The sequence below is a fragment of the Mytilus galloprovincialis genome, chromosome 3, assembly GCF_965363235.1.
Source record: "Mytilus galloprovincialis chromosome 3, xbMytGall1.hap1.1, whole genome shotgun sequence".
Lineage (NCBI taxonomy): Eukaryota > Metazoa > Mollusca > Bivalvia > Mytilida > Mytilidae > Mytilus > Mytilus galloprovincialis.
Genome location: NC_134840.1, coordinates 7829583 through 7844659, shown reverse-complemented (window position 1 = coordinate 7844659; position 15077 = coordinate 7829583). Strand labels below are relative to the sequence as shown.

Here is a 15077-nt window from a genome sequence, read left to right as displayed (position 1 = left end):
GTCACATTGTATAAAAAGTTATCAATTATGGGTCAATTGGGCTTCAACACGAAGCCTTGATTCACTTGTTTCACATCGAACAGCAAGCTATAAAGTGCCCAAAATGTACTAGTGTTAAACAATTCAACTTCGTAACTAATTTGTTACCCACCCTTGTCAATTCCGAAGTGTTCGATTGCCCTAGAAAATGTGCGTTGAATATCTTACAGTTTAGTTTTGTGATGTGTTAAATATAGTCTCCTGTCTAGTTGATACCCTTGATAGCATAAAGGCATTCATACGTAAGTAAATAAAGGCAACAGTAGTATACCGCTGTTCGAAAGTCATAAATTGATAGAGAGAAAACAAATCCGAGTTACAAACTAAAACTGAGGTAAACACATTAACTATAAGACCAAAACAACGAAACAACAGAAACACTGAAGTGCAACAAAATACCAAAATGACAATGCATCACACACAGAAAATAAACTCATCATAAATACCAGGATTGAATTTTGTAATAACGCCAGACTCGCGTTTCCTCTACAAAAGACTCATCAGTGACGCTCGAATCCAAAAACGTTAAAGAGGCCAAAAAAAGTACGAAGTTGAAGAGCACTGAGGACCAACATTCTTAAACGTTTTGCAAAATACACGATTGGAAATCTAAGAAAAAGAATTATAAGATAACAACTAAAACGTTTGTACTTTTAGCTTACAAATTAAAACATGAAAGAGACAAGGAAAATAGAGAAAACTCTGTGTACCTGTAAATAGCACGACTTGTTGTCTGTGGACTATGATTTGGCGTTAGTGTGTCACTCCGTTTATGCAAATTAATAATTGTTTCCAAATTCCAATTCCCACTACTTCCATAGTTGAGGCTGATCCATGCGCCACTTGTGTAGCTGGTATAAAATATGAAAGTAAAAAGTAAAATCACAAAAATACTAAACTTAGAACTTAAAGAACTTGCTAGATATAACAAGTATACGAAAAATACTTAAAAACTTACTTTTCAAAGAGTTCCAGTCCTTCTCTATGAATTTGAAAATAATTGAAATTACCATGTACAATTAAAAATGTAAATGCATTTTTTTAGTTTCAGAAAAATTAAATATAACCTGTATATGTTTATAGGATTTCTCATTTTGATTTTCTATTTTGTATGCTGTCGTGTATTACGCAGCGTGTTGCCGTTTCATGATGACATCGGGACTCAAATTTTATTTAGTTAATAAAATACGTCACAGAAATCAATAATAATTCACAGTTATGAAATTTGTCTTTTTAAATATAGTGTTTAACGCAACCAATAAGTATAGTCTATGATTTTTCAATTTATTTCGATTCACAGAAACCTTTAAAATGTTTTCAATGTCAAAATTGGGTTATTATCTTTGAAGAAGTGAAAAAAAATCATGCAGTTATATCTTAATTATCCTAAAAGTGGTTACTATAGTAATTTGAAAGTATAATCATAGTAACTGTTATACCATCATTATTGTTACCTCACTCTATATGGGCCTGGTGTTGTAAAATTGTAAGTAAAAGTTCCCTCTCCTTGCTCCCATTTCTCTAAACTATTTGTTGCTGTTTTAACATATTGTCCACTATACACAGTAACACTACTTCCTCCATTTAATGGAATGGCCGTCCAGGACGCTGCATCCGCTGATCCCAAAGCCCATGCAAGTTTATATCTGAATTCGACCTAAAAAATATATAACAGCATGTATTCTTTATTTCTTTTTTAAAATACCAACATAGACATTTGATAAATCTGAAATTGTTTAAACGCCTTACATTTTTCTACATCGGGTTATACGTGTAATGCATTTAACTTATCCGTCAAATGATATATAAGAACAAGTGGAGAGGTTTCCGGATAAAATAAAAAAAAATCTACGTTTCCGGGAATAAATACTTAACCTCCGGGAAAATGTTAACGATTCCGGAAATTTTTTTTTACTTTTCCGGGAAAATAATTAAGGAATACCTGTTGAATGAAAGCAAAGCCATTAAATATTTTAAGTTAATAGTTATCAAAAGTACCAGGATTATAATTTAGTACGCCAGACGCGCGTTTCGTCTAAATAAGACTCATCAGTGACGCTCATATCAAAATAGTTATAAAGCCAAACAATACAAAGTTGAAGAGCATAGAGTATCCAAAATTCCAAAAAGTTAACAAAGATCACCATAAAATGCAAGTAAAATTATTCTTTAAAATGAATTAAAACGTATCTCTAAAGTCAGCACGTATCAAATTTATCTTTTTAAGAGTACATAAATCAGTTCTGGTAGAATGTTTGTAGCCAACATGTCGGACAAAGTCCCCAGTTGTACATTCACCGTTTATGCAACACAGCAAAAACATTCCGCATTCGGAGGCGGGCTTCAGCTGGCCCCTAAATACAAATGTGTACTAGTTCCATGAAAATGAGTTACATATATAGATTTATCACATAGGTGTAATTTTAATATGTCAAAATTACAAATATTTAAAATTTAACGAATAGTAATACACATGCCAAAAACATGGATAAAACAATTAATTATACAATTAGTAACAACTGAAAGGAAAAGAAAGGAAAATGGATACTTCAATCACAAAATTATATCTCCACAAATGAAAAAGCACTGTAGAACATGCAATCAAAACACGTTTTTATATGTAATAAAAACTATGAAATCTAGCTATATTACTGGTGCTATGAACAATCCGTGACTGTATTACCATGTTGCCACCTAAATATCTCCAGCTGATTGTACCACCACGGAAATGGGATCCTGAAACAGATAAAACTGAAACATTTATATAAAAGCAAATGAACCCTGCGAAATCCATGTTTTCTGTTAGTAAGTAATGAGTTTGAAATTATTCTGTGTATATATAGTGTTACAAACGACCAATCGGTATTGTCTAGGATGTTTCAATTTATCTTTGATTCACAGAAACCCTAAAATTAAATTATTTTTTTTCAAAATGGGAAAATATTTTGATCCGGTTCTGCGAAATGTTGAAATGTTATTGATTACATTTAATAAACTGATAACGCTACATAGCTAAGGGGAATATGTACTGCAATACATATCACGATCGTGTCGTATTTGACCAAAGCGATAAGTTATTTACGTATTTGTCATGTATGATTTATTAACGAATACAAATGTACAATTTTCTTAATGTACGAGGAAGATCAAACTTAGAGCAATCAAATTGCTTTTCAATCGTTTAGTTTCGTTATAAAACTGGTTTTCTTCTTATGTTATGCAAGTGTATCTATACATTTTTCAATTTAACGGGGTGAGTTCATTTATATGCAGGAAACAGTTCTTTGGAAATCGGATTTATGTTTCTCTTTGATAGTTTAACTGTTTAAAGACAAACAGTTGCAATGCTGATCATGAGTTCACATGCAATAATTCCATGTTTGTTTTTAAATTAAAAAAAATCATTTATTTTTCTTGTTTGTCTTCTTGTTTAGTAGTTTATTTTGTTGTCAGTTATATGTTTTCAGCAGTTGCTGGTAAAACGTTTGAACGACATATTGCTTTTGATGTATATCTCACCAATTTTTCATAATGAATAGTTAACCAATAAAATTGTATCCATGCATGTTTTAACACTTTTATTCTGTGCTGTCGGCTTTTTTTTTTGTGCTGTGTTAAAAAACTTTGTTTACAAAACCGATACAACCAATAAAACAGAATAATTTTTAATTTGTTAATCAAGATAATATCTTTAACTTTTCTATATTTTTGTACACTCCCACGCTAACCTATCAAACAAACCAACGCTATCTTATTTGATTACTAGTAAATAGTCCTTTGAAATATCCTATTGTAAATCTAATAGCTTCAACTCATATGAAGCTTTCTTTTGTCATGAAAACGGTAAATATGTTACATATTTTCCGGTAATACAATGAGATGCATGAATCTTAATTTTAAAAGCATAAACAATATTAAAATTAACAACATATTCTACATAATATTAAACATAGGTAGACAGCAGGGAAAAAAAGGTAAGTACTATGATAAAATTGAGAGTGGAAATGAGACTATATGAGATCTAATATTCCATGAAGTTTTTATATAATTACATAATTTGACAGTGAGCGAATTACTATACGTTTGAAGTAAACACAATAGTTCATCATTAATTTGCCAAAAAAACTATGGTTAAAACTGTGTTCACAGATCTATAAGCTAGACACACCATTAAAAAATCATATTCATCTGGAATAACACGCATTTGACATCATCTAAATAAACGAGTTTCACTCGAAATATTATTATTAATGTAACGAGATTATTTAGCGGAAAGCAAAATGTTTATTTCATTCTTGAACAGTTGTTGACTAACTCAGCAGGTTGATTGATCTGTAATGGGAGTTTTAATATAATTATCTATTATGTCTGTTTTGTTCACACATCGTTGTAAATATAACGGAACTTGATGTGACTGTCATACAAGTGAGAGGTTTAGCCCTATAAAAACAGGTTCCGTCCACCATTTTCTACATTTGAAAATGCCTGTACCAAGTTATGAATAGGACAGTTGTTGTCCATTCGTTTGATGTGTTTTGTCATTTGATTTTGCCATTTGATTAGGGACTTTACGATTGAATTTTACTCGGAGTTCAGTATTTTTGTGATTTTACTTTTACTTTCTCCTTAGAAATAAATTAACGGTTTTACTAATTGTTGTATTATATTATACGAAAAGTATATCCATGCATTATTTTAAAACAGGTTAAGAGTTTTATTGCATAGTTACAAACGGAGATTTGAAGATCTAATAATAACAAAATTCAACGAAACAAGAAAAACAAGACAGGAATTTTGAAAAACGAATTAGAAGATATCAAAGATATTTGATCTGAGTTAAATGATGGAATAAAATTTATCCAGATTTACAGTGTGTATAAAAAGATAAAGGTTGTAAATGATTAATTTTTGACAGTTTTTTATGCATAAAATTTACAACTTTAATTTAACTGATATGTGATAGGTCGGTTCATTCAACTTATGGGAGTCTTGGCCTACATTTAATAAAATATATTTCCTAGAATGCCAAAGAAATAAATAAATAGATGTTGTTTAAGTGAATCGGTAAACCATTAGAACTAAATAATGAAATTTATTACTAGGAAAAGGTTTGATGTACTATGCACCTTTCAAATATCCTCTTTCAATAAATATCAAATTGAAATGGAATGGAATAACAAGAAAACTGGTAAACAAACTTACAATTAAAACAATGAATTTGAAAGAAATAAATAAAATATTAAGTTAATAATATTTAGAGGAAACAATGTATTAACTCATGTTTTTTGGGACTAAATGTAAACAAACGGAATTCTTCTTTTCGAATGATCTGCAAAAAAATATTGAAAACAACACGTTTATTAATTTCTTGCGGCCGAAGCGTCTTTCTGGATTTACCTTCATCATGAACGCTCAAAGCCAAACATTTGAAATCCGAAGATAGATAAGTACCGAAAATCGATGAAGAGCTATATGTAAAATATAGATCTACCTAAAATAATTAGCCAAATTCCTCTAAAGCCAACTTTGCCTGAGGGAGTTGAAACCTTAGTTTCATAATAATTTCAAATTTATTTACTTTAAAATTTAATTTGCAAAAGACATGTGCTAACTATGCGACGTCATTAGGGATAGTCGTTTCTGTCATGACGTCACAATTGGAATTTCAGAAGATAGCAAGATAATTCGACATTATAATCAAATTTTGACCACTGAAACATTGAGTTCTAATGAACCACTCGTTGATTAAATAAAAACATACAACAGGTTTGAAAGAAGATAAATCGTCTAATAATTAGAGAAATAAAAATAATCGACAGGTCAGGAAAATGATAAATCAGATTAGAATTAGGAAATGTTTATTACATTCTTAAACAGTTGTTGACTATTGGTCTTTGAAGCCCAGCTAACATAACTGTAGTTTTCATACAAGAGCATATAAACATCGTATACAATCGTTGGTTTATTTTTTATAATAAGTAACCAATAACTTCATATTTTCTTTTTATGACAACAAAAGGAGGTTGAAAAATCTATTAAAGCTGTAAACTTTCTCCTTTAAAATAGAGGTTACGGTTTTACTAATTGTTGTAATATATTATACGAAAAGTATATCCATGCATTAATAAACAGAATAAAAGTGTAATACACAGTTATAAACGGAGATTTGAAGATCTAATAATAACAAAATTCAAAGAAACAAAAAAACAAGACAGGAATTTTGAAAAACGAATTAGAAGCTATCAAAGATATTTGATCTGAGCTTTGTGTGCAATGGAATAAAATTTATACAGATTTACGGTGTGTTTAAAAAGATAAAGATTGTATAGTATTAATTTATGACAGTTAAATGCATAAATTTTACAATTTTAATTTAATTCATATTTGACAGGTCGGTTCATTCAACTGATGGGAGTCTTGACCTACATTTGATAAAAAATATATTTCTTCGAAAGAAACAAAAGTAGATGTTGTTTAAGTGAATTAATGCAACATATGAACGAAATTTATTACTAGAAAAGGGTAAAAGTATTATGCACCTTTCAAATATCTCTCTTTCAATAAATATCAAATGGACATGGAATGGAATAACAAGAAAACTGGTAAAAAAACTAACAATTAAAACAACGAATTTGAAAGAAAGAAATAAATAAAATATTATTTCGACAATTTTTAGAGGAAATACTATATTAATTGAATTTAAAAAAACGACACCATTTGAATGTACCATCATCAAATACATCTTATGCATCCTAACAGAAATCAATACCTACAATCGATTTAAGATACATCATCAGCTTTATATAAATAAGAAATTTGTTCTTCTACATTAAACATTAAAGCAGGTTTCAGCAACTTCCTGACATAGTTCTTCATATCTGAATAAAAATACAAATGCATTTAGGTATAAAATTTATTATTATGTTTAACTACTTCACTATACAATATATTTCAAAGGTCTGCATATAAAGGACATAAAGTACATCTTCAATTTCATTTTTACACATAAAAGCAGATCTTTCATTTATTGGTGTATTCACATACCGTCCTGTTTCTATTTCATAAATATAACTCTGTACAATATTTTGATTTATATATTGTTTATTAGTACGAACCTTGTTACTATTACTCTGTGGCAAAATGTTAGTTTGCCATTCTTTAATTTATCAATTAAATAAAACATTTCAAGTTATAAAACCATAGTTTTATGCAGCACACTGTTAAGACTATTATACAGTTCCAAATTACAACCATTTAGTTTTTTCATGACTCTGTTACACCATATTTTTTTTAGTTATTTACAGCATTTTATGTGACTTTTTGAACACTGCACAATTTATTCTGTTCTTCTTCTTCTTCTTCTTCCAGTTAAGCGGCCGCAATCAACTGTCTGATTATTCTGCCACTGTGTGTTGCGCATGAAAATCCAAAGAAAATTTAATTATATTTACATTTTGTAAAAGTTAAAATCCTATACACAGGTGCTCATTAAAAACGAGTGTTTTTGTCTATTTTTCAGCCGAGCCTTGAAGCATTCAAGACTCGGGGGCGGTGGTAGTGGATAGTGGTAAGGCATTCCATTCCCGTATTGATTTTGGATAGAATGACATTTTCCTTATATTGGTTCTACAAAGAGGAACCTGGCAACATCCAGGACGAGCTGTTCTTGATACTCGGCTTGTTGAAATGAGCCTAGATGTTCCATCTATATTAACTAGGCAATTAGTAATTTTGTGCATCATGCACATCCTTGTTGTTGATCTCCTCTCTTCTAATTATTGCCACTCGAGTTGCTTTATCATGGCGTCTACTGATGATGTGTTACGGTATTTGTTAGTAACATACCAAGCCCCTCTGCGTTGTATTATCTCAATGTTTTTCTTGTTGTTTTGTTGATGGGGGTCCCAGACTGCGCTTGCATATTCTAGTGTTGGTCTAACTAATGACTTACATGCATTTTTTTCAGTTGTTTGTTGTTGATGTTAAGATTTCTTTTTAAAAACCCAATAGTTTTATATGCTTTTTGGCAGGTATTATGTACATGTGTACTCCAATTTAAATCTGAGCTGATGGTAACTCCCAGATATTTTGCTTCCGATACTCTCTCCAGTACATGGCCATGAAGGATATAATCTTTTGTGATTGGATTTCTTTTCTTGCTTATGGTCATGACATTGCATTTGTCTGCGTTGAACTTCATGAGCCATCGTTGTTCCCAGTCTGATAATTTGTCCTCTTGCAGTGTTGTGGTAGTGCATCTGATGTTATTGTTCGATAAATGATTGTGTCGTCGGCAAACAATCTTGTTCTTGATCGAACCCCCTCTGGCATATCAGTAATGTAATATAGGAAGAGTGCTGGTCCAAGGAATGAACCTTGTGGTATACCTGATTCTACATCAATGAAGCCAAGGCTTACACCTTTAACCACTACTGACTGTTGTCTACCACTTAGGAAACTCTGGATCCATCTGTTGGTTTTTCCATCAATCCCGTATTGCCTTAGTTTATGGATCAGTAGTGAGTGGCTTACTTTGTCCAAAGCCTTAGAGAAGTCCATGATTAAGCAATCAGTTTGCTTTCCTTCGTCCAGGTTTTGTGTGATATCATCTATGAACTCGATGAGTTGAGTTTCGCATGCTGCATAGGATGTAGGATATTACGTTTGTCCGAGTGAGCCATGGTGTTGCTGGTAATTATGTGTTTCATGATTTTGCAGGCTATACATATTAAGGATACTGGGCGGTAGTTTTCTGCTTTGTAGTTTTGGCCTTTTTTAAAGATAGGACAGACGTCTATTGGTAGTTCTCCAGATTCATATGACTTTGAAATAAAATTAACGGTACCAATGTTCTTCCACTAGATGTGCATTTCGACAATACATGTCTCTTCAGTGATGCTCGTGGCCAAAATATGTGAAATCCAAAGCTTATATAAAAGATGAAGAGCTATAATCCAAAAGCTCAAAAAAGTATAGCCGAATCCGTGAAAGGAATCAGAGCTTTGCACGAGGGAGATACATTCCTTAATTTATAATAATTTCTATCATTTTGTAACAGCAAATTTTAATAACGAAAAATCCGTATTTTCATGCCAGTACCGAAGTATTGGCTACTGGGCTGGTGATACCCTCGGGGACTAATAGTCCACCAGCAGAGGCATCGACCCAGTGGTAGTAATAAAATTAACAGTACCTATTTTCTTGCACCAGATGCGCATTTCGACAATACATGTCTCTTCAGTGATGCTCGTGGCAAAAATATTTGAAATCCAAAGCTTATATAAAAGATGAAAATCTATAATCCAAAAGCTCAAAAAAGTATAGCCAAATCCGTGAAAGGAATCAGAGCTTTGCACGAGGGAGATACATTCCTTAATTTATAAAAATTTCTATCATTTTGTAACAGCAAATTTTAATAGCAAAAAATCCGTATTTTCATGCCAGTACCGAAGTACTGGCTACTGGGCTGGTGATACCCTCGGGGACTAATAGTCCACCAGCAGAGGCATCCACCCAGTGGTAGTAATAGAATTAACAGTACCAATTTTCTTGCACCAGATGCGCATTTCGACAATACATGTCTCTTCAGTGATGCTCGTGGCCAAAATATTTGAAATCCAAAGCTTATATAAAAGATGAAGAGCTATAATCCAAAAGCTCAAAAAAGTATAGCCAAATCCGTGAAAGGAATCAGAGCTTTGCACGAGGGAGATACATTCCTTAATTTATAATAATTTCTATCATTTTGTAACAGCAAATTTTAATAACGAAAAATCCGTATTTTCATGCCAGTACCGAAGTATTGGCTACTGGGCTGGTGATACCCTCGGGGACTAATAGTCCACCAGCAGAGGCATCGACCCAGTGGTAGTAATAAAATTAACAGTACCAATTTTCTTGCACCAGATGCGCATTTCGACAATACATGTCTCTTCAGTGATGCTCGTGGCAAAAATATTTGAAATCCAAAGCTTATATAAAAGATGAAGAGCTATAATCCAAAAGGTCAAAAAAGTATAGCCAAATCCGTGAAAGGAATCAGAGCTTTGCACGAGGGAGATACATTCCTTAATTTATAAAACTTTCTATCATTTTGTAACAGCAAATTTTAATAACAAAAAATCCGTATTTTCATGCCAGTACCGAAGTACTGGTTACTTGGCTGGTGATACCCTCGGGGACTAATAGTCCACCAGCAGAGGCATCCACCCAGTGGTAGTAATAGAATTAACAGTACCAATTTTCTTGCACCAGATGCGCATTTCGACAATACATGTCTCTTCAGTGATGCTCGTGGCCAAAATATTTGAAATCCAAAGCTTATATAAAAGATGAAGAGCTATAATCCAAAAGCTCAAAAAAGTATAGCCAAATCCGTGAAAGGAATCAGAGCTTTGCACGAGGGAGATACATTCCTTAATTTATAAAAATTTCTATCATTTTGTAACAGCAAATTTTAATATCAAAAAATCCGTATTTTCATGCCAGTACCGAAGTACTTGCTACTGGGCTGGTGATACCCTCGGGGACTAATAGTCCACCAGCAGAGGCATCGACCCAGTGGTAGTAATAAAATTAACGGTACCAATTTTCTTGCACCAGATGCGCATTTCGACAATACATGTCTCTTCAGTGATGCTCGTGGCAAAAATATTTGAAATCCAAAGCTTATATAAAAGATGAAGAGCTATAATCCAAAAGCTCAAACAAATATAGCCAAATCCGTGAAAGGAATCAGAGCTTTGCACGAGGGAAATACATTCCTTAATTTATAATAATTTCTATCATTTTGTAACAGCAAATTTTAATAACAAAAAATCCGTATTTTCATGCCAGTACCGAAGTACTGGCTACTGGGCTGGTGATACCCTCGGGGACTAATAGTCCACCAGCAGAGGCATCGACCCAGTGGTAGTAATAAAATTAACGGTACCAGATGCACATTTCGACAATACATGTCTCTTCAGTGATGCTCGTGGCCAAAATATTTGAAATCCAAAGGATGATACTGAGTATTGATGCTATTTCGGTGGCTAATTCGTTTAGAACCTCAGATGTAATTTGGTCTGGGCCAGCTGCCTTGTGTGGATTGAGGTTTTTCAGTATTTTTAATATTCCATTATCTGTGATTTTAATTTCTGGCATAGATGGATAATTTGTGTTTGAAGATCCACATCTGTCTTGGAATTCCTGGTTTGAGAAGCTTGTTTTTTTTCAGTAAAAGCAGACTGGAACTGTTGGTTAAGTATATTTGCTTTATCCAAAGGATCTGAATGTAGTAGGCCATTTTTTTTTCAGTGGTGAGACAACATTTCTATCACTTCTTTTGTGCTTTATGAATGTCCAGAATATCTTCATACAGCTACGATTTTCTATGATGTTATCTTCTGGTGGTGTTACAATAGATTCCAAATACTTCCAGTATGACCTCCTCAGACCTTGTTGTACCTAGCGTTTCATTGTTTTGTATTTTTCAGAGTCTTTCTTTTCATGAGATTTCTTCTATTTCTTATACAACCGATCTCTTTTTCTGATGAGTCGTTTGAGATCTCTGGATATCCATGGTGGACTGTCCTTGGTTCTAGCCTGTTTGTGCGGGATATTCAAATTAACGCTTTTCTCTAAACTTGTTTTAAATACTAACCATATGTCATTGATGTTACTTTTGTTGGTTGTCGTCGTTACAATTTCATTCTTAATATTGTTTATATCTTCCCTCATCTTATAATTTTGATGGATTCAGTTGAGGATTATGCCAGGCAATGGGCTAAGCGCGAGAAGGAAGACGTAGACACACTTTCCGAATGGATTAAGGCAGTGAGGTTGTTGATACAAATCAAAATTAAGAAACTGAATGGGTCTATCAATGCCCATGCTACGTCAATCTTTAAAGACCCAAATGTTGCAATACACCTATCCTACCTCCATGACTAATATGTTGTTGTCCCCGCAGATAAAGCCCCAAACAACATCGTTTTTGTGTGTAAAACTCATTACATTAACTGCTTGATAAACGCATTAGGTATTGACAATTCACTTGGAAACTCAACATATACCCTCACGACACTTACCAAAGAGGAAATCCTGGATAATCATAGGTCTGTTCTGTGTTCCTTTGGAATTTCAACCAAAGATGAAGAACTGGATCTGCCATCACTATATTGGATACCTAAACTACATAAGTGTCCTTACAAACAACGGTATATTGCTGGGTCTTCCAAGTGCTCCACGAAACCTCTTTCGAAATTATTAACATCTATTTTATCAGCAATCAAAGACAGGCTTCAAAGTTATTGCGAAACTACCTATTGTAGAGGGGGCGTGAATCAGATGTGGATACTTAAAATTTCAAAAGATCTTTTAGAGTACATACAATCTAATTCTCTTTCATCTTGTAACAGTATTAAAACATTTGACTTTTCTACTCTTTACACTAGTATTGCTCATTCCAAACTAAAGACAAATTGAAAGAGTTGGTATTGCTTTGCTTCGTAAAAAAAGAATGGCCAACGTAGATACAAGTATCTTGTCTTAGGGAGGGACAAATCCTACTTTGTAAAGGATCACTCTGATTCGAACAAAAAATTCTCTGAAACTGATATTATCAAGATGCTTGATTTCTTGATTGACAACATATTTGTCACGTTCGGAGGACGTGGTTTTCAGCAGACTGTCGGCATTCCAATGGGAACAAACTGTGCCCCTCTACTTGCCGACTTGTTTCTTTATTATTATGAGGCTGACTTCATGCAGAAACTTCTTAGGAAGAAAGATAAGAAGTTAGCAATATCCTTTAACTCTACTTTTCGCTACATAGATGATGTTCTTTCACTAAATAATTCAAAATTTGGTGACTATGTGGAACGCATCTATCCAATCGAGCTAGAGATAAAGGATACTACAGATACAGTTAAGTCGGCCTCATATCTTGACTTACATCTAGAAATTGACAATGAGGGTCGGTTGAAAACAAAACTTTACGACAAAAGAGATGATTTCAGCTTTCCAATTGTGAACTTTCCATTTCTAAGTAGCAACATTCCAACAGCACCTGCATACGGGGTATATATCTCCCAATTGATACGATATTCTCGTGCTTGCATTTCCTATCATGATGTTCCTGATAGAGGGTTGCTGCTCACAAGGAAGCTATTAAACCAAGAGTTCCAAATGGTGAAGTTGAAATCATCCCTTCGTAAATTTTACAGACGCCATCACGAGTTGGTTGACCGTTATGGAATAACCGTTTCACAAATGATATAGGATATGTTCCTTGCGTCGTAACTACAATCCCCTTCCCTTTCATGAATGTGACCTACCGAATTAGACTATTTACCGGATTTGTTATCACATAAGCAACACGACGGGTGCCACATGTGGAGCAGGATCTGCTTATCCTTCCGGAGCACCTGAGATCACCCCTAGTTTTTTGGTGGGGTTCGTGTTGTTTATTCTTTAGTTTTCTATGTTGTGTCGTGTGTGCTGTTGTTTGTTTGTCCTTTTCATTTTTATCCATGGCGTTGTCAGTTTGTTTTAGATTTATGAGTTTGACTGTCCCTTTGGTATCTTTCTGAAACAATAAGAGTTTCTGAAATCAAATGATCTGAAAACAGCACGTTCACTTATTCCTGCCTGTAATATCATAATGGCCCGATCTGATTTCCATTGCTTAATCTCGGCAATATTTTAATACTTTAATAATCCGGTATGTTCAATAACCTCATGTAAGTCAGGTATTGAATTTTTCTAACTAGAAAAAAAAGTTAACCATGAGTATAAGTTCTATGAGGATTAATCATCAAAAATTAGTATTAAAAAATCACTAAAATGTGTGTTGTGTTTTTAACGTCCGTCAATATATTGTACCGAACTAAATAAAGGCAACAGTAGTATACCGCTGTTCGAAACTCATAAATCGATAGAAAAAAACAAATCCGGGTTACAAACTAAAAATGAGAGAAACACGTTAAATATAAGACGAGAACAAGTACGGAATACATAAGATGTGTAGCCTATAAATACTCGGTAAGAACAAATTTATTATTCAGTGTATTCCGTCTTTATGAATTTTAATGTTGTGAATATCAATGCTGATAAGACCTTTTGTTTTCCCGTTTGAGTGGATTTACACTAGTCATTTTGTGGGCCCTATATAGTTTGCTGTTAAGTGTCAGCCAAGGCTCCGTGTTGAAGATCGTACTTTGAACTAATGGGGTTATTTTTTTTCAAATATTGGCGCTCAAACCACATCTTCTTATGTCTATGTAAATAAATATTTACAGTGGAAGTAAACAGAGTGCTTTTATCTTTTAAAATAAATTATCCTGCTCGAAAAACAAATTCCACCTCTTTGTACAACTGGCTAACGGGTTTATAATGATAAGTAAAAAGAAACATTTACCTGTACACAATCGGCGCAAATGAAAGCAAAAATGGGACCAAGTAAAAGAAAAAATCGGCGCAAGTGAAATGCAGATTGGCGCAAATGCAAAATACTGCTATTGAAGTATTATATCAGCGAGCTACATTAAGTAGATCTTAGTACTAGGACAGACAAATATAACTTACAAATACTGTTATAATTAGACTGATTTACTAGATAAAGCTTGTTTGTCTATCGAAATAGTACGTTTATTTTTTTTTTTTTTATCGCATTGTAAATATGTTAAACGTTTTAATATGCATTTACTAAATAGTTTGTTAAAATAACATTGTTAGGCTATTTATAATTTCATTAGTGCAATTGTATCAACTTTTATCTGATTAATACACACTCAAATAGATTGGTATGTTGATATTCGTCTTATATTTAGATTTAAATTATATCATTTATCTACATATATTAAGACATTTGTTCCTACATAACATATTAAAGAAGGTCGAAACCTTCTACCTGACAAAGTTCTTTCAATTCTGAAAAATATCACAGTATTTTCGTCATTAGACAATTTATAAAAAAAATATTTATCATTATGTTTTACTGCTGCACAATAATAAAATTACATATTTCGAAGGTCTGCATATAAAGGATATGTAGA

General features: G+C 33.0%; 1 long non-coding RNA gene across 1 annotated transcript in view; it reads right to left on the bottom strand.

The window, feature by feature from the left end:
* LOC143067099 (uncharacterized) overlaps positions 1–12296 on the bottom strand; it is a 160586-nt gene extending 148290 nt beyond the window's left edge. Inside the window, exon 1 of the long non-coding RNA XR_012975843.1 lies at positions 12111–12296. This is a non-coding gene — a long non-coding RNA (uncharacterized LOC143067099). The remainder of the gene's footprint in view (positions 1–12110) is intronic.
* Positions 12297–15077: the final 2781 nt, after the last annotated feature.